The following is a 6,350-nucleotide window of genomic DNA, read 5'->3' as shown; positions in this document are numbered from 1 at the left end:
GCGAATATTAGCATAATCTCAGCACCACCAGCCTTCCTATTGGTGCTTACTCCAGTTCGTTTATTTGATTTTAAAATGTAACATTTGTACTATCACCTAAACCACAATAACTTATTTCTACAAGCAAACCTTTTGCGGTGAACTTTGTCCTAATTGCTGTGTTATTTCGCTGACTAAATACAAAAGATAACAGACAGAAATAAACTAGCTCTCGCGAGACTGCTACTCCACTACTGATCCAGTGCTACTGGTGATGGCAAAGGTTCTCTGATGCTCCAGGCGGCAGAAATGTAGAAACACAACATAAAACTCACAAGACTGTACTCTTACCTTTGCACTTGCTTATCGTGACCATGACAGAAAGGAACACACTTCGAAAACAGATTCAACAGTAGGACTCAGAAAACTGTTTTAGCAGCAGGGTACAGCACCATAGAGCTGACCCAGTTGATTTCAATATTAATTTACTGATTAATTAAAGTTACAGATAATGTTTTCCTCCATATTTCAATTCCTAGCCTATATCACTCTCTGTCACCATGCCACATTATTTACTACATTACACTACACAGTCTTGGGGAGTAGCTCCACTATTCAACTAGTAATGTAGCTACATTTTGCAGTAGCTGGATGGTAGTTTAACTAAATTCAAATCTTTGTTGTGTTTTCAGTAGTTAATTACACTGAACAAAAATATACACACAACATGCAACAATTTCAAAGATTTCACTGAGTTACAGTTCATATAAGGAAATCAGTCAATTTAAATTGTGGATTTCATATGACTGGGAACAGATATGCATCTGTTGATCACAGATACCTTTTTTTTAAAAGGTAGGGGCGTGGATCAGAAAACCAGTCAGTATCTGGTGTGACCACCATTTGCCTCATGCAGCGCGACACATCTCCTTCGCATAGAGTTGATCAGGCTGTTGATTGTGGCCTGTGGAAAGTTGTCCCACTCCTGTTCAGTGGCTGTACAAAGTTGCTGGATATTGGCGGGAACTGGAACACGCTGACGTCCACGTCGATCCAGAGCATCCCAAACATGCTAAACTGGTGACATGTCTGGTGAGTATGCAGGCCATGGAAGAACTGGGACATTTTCAGCTTCCAGGAATTTTGTACACATCCTTGCGACATGGGGCTGTGCATTATCATGCTGAAACATGAGGTGAAGGCGGCAGATGAATGGCACAACAATGGGCCTCAGGATCTCGTCACGGTATCTCTGTGCATTCAAATTGCCATCGATAAAATGCAATTGTGTTTGTTATCCCTAGCTTATGCCTGCCCATACCATAACCCCACTAATTAAAAGGAGCTTAATGTCAAATTGAATGTCCATTAGTCTTATGTGGAATTCTCATCTCTTTTAGTCAACAAAAATGAAAAGTAATTTGTTATTGTTATCGTTTCTTTCAGGGCATCTTGTCTCGTTATTGTCATTAGTTTTCGTCAGGAAAAATAGGTTGTTGACGAATATATTTCATCATAGTTATTGTTTGACAAAATTAACACTGCTACTGGAACTACCCACTACAATTTTCGCAAAAATATATGATTTTTTGCAAAAAAAAGAAACCACTAATAGCACACTCTGCACATGAACATTTATATTTTAAAGGGTTATGCAGGTTGATAACGATATCAACCAAATTATATTTTTTCAGACATTCCAAACAACATTCCCAGCGAATGAGAAAACAGTCATGATATTTAGTTTAAGAGAATGAACGAGATTTAAAAAGACAACCTTGGGGCTAATTTGAATGGGAGCCAACTAGAGAACGACGGATAATCTGTCGGGCCGATATTCTTGGTAGCCCTATGCTAGTCTATCGGCTATCTTGACTATCGGTGCAGCCGATGTCCCCTTTACAGCTCGAGAGCACCGTGCCTCTTGTGTCAAATTGCTGCAAGCTACAGCTGGCGCCACTCATTGCTAGCTAGCCTGTCCTGAGGAACCTTTGGGTTGCAACTGCTAGCTCCTCACTCATGCTGCACATAATTTAACACAGTTGAATAATGTTACACACATGTAGACATTTTGAAACTGTTAATTAATTTACTGTTCGGCAAGCAGTGTTGGGGAAGCTACTCTGAAATTATAGTTACCAAGCTACCAATTACTTAACACTGGAAGAAGTCAAACTAAACTAAAGCTACCATTAAGAAAAATATAGTTTACTTAACTAAAGTTACTTTGTAAAAGTAGTTCACTACATCCAAACTACTTAGTGAAAAATTGTCATATGTAAATCTCAAATGTCAATGACTACAAATTGTAAGAACATATCACTTCGTATGTTGGGTCGTATGGGTAAGATGTTAACAGAAAGTGTAATTTTGCCTATTAAACACAAAAACGATGTTTCAAGTGAGATTTAGGCAGGTCTGATGCTGAAAGGGAAAGGAAATTCTTGCCTACTTCACCCATATTTCTTTGTCTTTTTGTAAAAAAAGTAGTGTGTAGTTCCAGTAGTTAGTTACACCGCTACATGGCAAAAAAAGTCATTAACTACTGAAAAAACCACCAAGATATCAATTTAGTTTACTACCACCAAGCTACTGCAAAATGTAGTTAAATTATTTGTTGAACTACATGTACTGTAGTTCACTACTCCCCAACACTGCCGGCAAAACAATTTCCATACAGGCCACAACACTTTACAAAGCAAGAAGATACCAGGAGATTCCTAGCCTACTAGCGTTTCTTCTCCATGATGAATGTATGGAGCGATTGATAGAGCAGCGGAAATAAGTTCAAGATGAGTCGTCAGGCAACCCCATCACTGTGTTTAATGTACTGTATCTAGCCAGAGTTAAGTCATTGCATTTACAGTTGAAGTCGGACGTTTACATACACTTAGGTTGGAGTCATTAAAACTTGTTTTTCAACCACCACACATTTCTTGTTAACAAACTATAGTTTTGGCAACTCGGTTAGGACATGTACTTTGTGCATGACACAAGTAATTTTTCCAACAATTGTTTACAGACAGATTATTTCACTTATAATTCACTGTATCACAATTCCAGTGGGTCAGAAGTTGACTAAGTTGACTGTGCCTTTAAACAGCTTGGAAAATTCCAGAAAATGATGTAATGGCTTTAGAAGCTTCTGATAGGCTAATTGACATAATTTGAGTCAATTGGAGGTGTACCTGTGGATGTATTTCAAGGCCTACCTTCAAACTCAGTGCCTCTTTGCTTGACATCATGGGAAAATCTAAAGAAATCAGCCAAGACCTCAGAAAAAAAATTGTAGAGCTCCACAAGTCTGGTCCATCCTTGGGAGCTATTTCCAAACGCCTGAAGGTACCACATTCATCTGTACAAACAATAGTACGCAAGTATAAACACCATGGGACCACGCAGCCGTCATACCGCTCAGGAAGGAGACACGTTCTGTCTCCTAGAGATTAGCGTACTGCTCCAAAACCACCATAAAAAAGCCAGACTACGGTTTGCAACTGTACATGGGGACAAAGATCGTACTTTTTGGAGAAATGTCCTCTGGTCTGATGAAACAAAAATAGAACTGTTTGGCCATAATGACCATTGTTATGTTTGGAGGAAAAAGGGGTCGCTTGCAAGCCGAAGAACACCATCCCAATCGTGAAGCACGGGGTGGCAGCATCATGCTGTGGGGGTGCTTTGCTGCACGAGGGACTGGTGCACTTCACAAAGTAGATGGCATCATGAGGAAGGAAAATTATGTGGATATATTGAAGCAACATCTCAAGACCAGTTAGGAAGTTAAAGCTTGGTCGCAAATGGGTCTTCCAAATGGACAATGACCCCAAGCATACTTCCAAAGTTGTGGCAAAATGGCTTAAGGACAACAAAGTCAAGGTATTGTAGTGGCCATCACAAAGCCCTGACCTCAATCCTATAGAAAATGTGTGGGCAGAACTGAAAAAGCGTGTGCGAGCAAGGAGGCCTATAAACCTGACTCAGTTACACCAGCTCTGTCAGGAGGAATGGGCCAAAATTCACCCAACTTATTGTGGGAAGCTTGTGGAAGGCTGCCCTAAACGTTTGACCCAAGTTAAACAATTTAAAGGCAATGCTACCAAATACTAATTGAGTGTATGTAAACTTCTGACCCACTGGGAATGTGATGAAATAAATAAAAGCTGAAATAAATCATTCTCTCTACTATTATTCTGACATTTCACATTCTTAAAATAAAGTGGTGATCCTAACTGAGCTAAGACAGGGAACTTTTACTAGGATTAAATGTCAGGAATTGTGAAAATCTGAGTTTAAATGTATTTGACTAAGGTGTATGTAAACTTCCGACTTCAACTGTACCTTTTCAACTAAGTTGCTGTCTGATGAAAACCAGAGTTAGAGCAATATGAACCATGAAAAACAGCCCCAGACCATTATTCCTCCTCCACCAAACTATACAGTTGGCACTATGCATTTCGGCAGGTAGCGTTCTCCTGGCATCCGCCAAACCCAGATTCGTCTGTCGGACTGCCAGATGGTGAAGCGTGACTCATCACTCCTGAGAATGCGTTTCCAGTGCTCCAGAGTCCAAAGGCGGCGAGCTTTACACCACGCCAGCAGACACTTGGCATTGCGCATGGTGATCTTAGGCTTGTGTGCGGCTGCTCGGCCATGAAAACCCAGTTCATGAAGCTCCAGACGAACAGTGCTTGTGCTGACATTGCTTCCAGAGGCAGTTTGAACTTGGTAGTGAGTGTTGCAACCGAGGACAGACGATTTTTTCCCGAAATATGCGCTTCAGCACTCGGCGGTCCCGTTCTATGAGCATGTGTGGCCTACCACTTCGCAGCTGAGCCGTTGTTGCTCCTAGAGGTTTCCACTTGACGGGGCAGCTCTAGCAGGGCAGAAGTTTGACAAACTGACTTGTTGGAAAGGTGGCATCCTATGACGGTGCCACGTTGAAAGTCACTGAGCTCTTCAGTAAGGCCATTCTACAGCCAGTGTTTGTCTATGGAGATTGTATGGCTGTTTGCTCGATTTTATACACCTGTCAGCAACGGGTGTGGCTGAAATAGCCGAATCCACTAATTTGAAGGGGTGGCCACATACAGTGAGGGAAAAAAGTATTTGATCCCATGCTGATTTTGTATGTTTGCCCACTGACAAAGAAATTATCAGTCTATAATTTTAATGGTACGTTTATTTGAACAGTGAGAGACAGAATAACAACAAAAAAATCCAGAAAAAACGCATGTCAAAAATGTTATAAATTGATTTGCATTTTAATGAGGGAAATAAGTATTTGACCCCCTCTCAATCAGAAAGATTTCTGGCTCCCAGGTGTCTTTTATACAGGTAACGAGCTGAGATTAGGAGCACACTCTTAAAGGGAGTGCTCCTAATCTCAGCTTGTTACCTGTATAAAAGACACCTGTCCACAGAAGCAATCAATCAATCAGATTCCAAACTCTCCACCATGACCAAGACCAAAGAGCTCTCCAAGGATGTCAGTGACAAGATTGTAGACCTACACAAGGCTGGAATGGGCTACAAGACTATCGCCAAGCAGCTTGGTGAGAAGGTGACAACAGTTGGTGCGATTATTCGCAAATGGAAGAAACACAAAATAACTGTCAATCTCCCTCGGCCTGGGGCTCCATGCAAGATCTCACCTCGTGGAGTTGCAATGATCATGAGAACGGTGAGGAATCAGCCCAGAACTACACGGGAGGATCTTGTCAATGATCTCAAAGCAGCTGGGACCATAGTCACCAAGAAAACAATTGGTAACACACTACGCCGTGAAGGACTGAAATCCTGCAGCGCCCGCAAGCTCCCCCTGCTCAAGAAAGCACATATACAGGCCCGTCTGAAGTTTGCCAATGAAGATCTGAATGATTCAGAGGAGAACTGGGTGAAAGTGTTGTGGTCAGATGAGACCAAAATCGAGCTCTTTGGCATCAACTCAACTCGCCGTGTTTGGAGGAGGAATGCTGCCTATGACCCTAAGAACACCATCACCACCGTCAAACATGGAGGTGGAAACATTATGCTTTGGGGGTGTTTTTCTGCTAAGGGGACAGGACAACTTCACCGCATCAAAGGGACGATGGACGGGGCCAGCATGACAATGACCCAAAACACACGGCCAAGGCAACAAAGGAGTGGCTCAAGAAGAAGCACATTAAGGTCCTGGAGTTGCCTAGCCAGTCTCCAGACCTTAATCCCATAGAAAATCTATGGAGGGAGCTGAAGGTTTGAGTTGCCAAACGTCACGCTCGAAACCTTAATGACTTGGAGAACACCTCCCTCTGCAACTGGATCCTGGACTTGCTGACGGGCCGCCCCCAGGTGGTAAGGGTAGGTAACAACACATCTGCCACACTGAT

The sequence above is a fragment of the Coregonus lavaretus genome (genome assembly GCF_964263955.1).
Source record: "Coregonus lavaretus genome assembly, chromosome: 24".
Lineage (NCBI taxonomy): Eukaryota > Metazoa > Chordata > Actinopteri > Salmoniformes > Salmonidae > Coregonus > Coregonus lavaretus.
Note: the sequence above shows the minus strand (reverse complement) of the source record.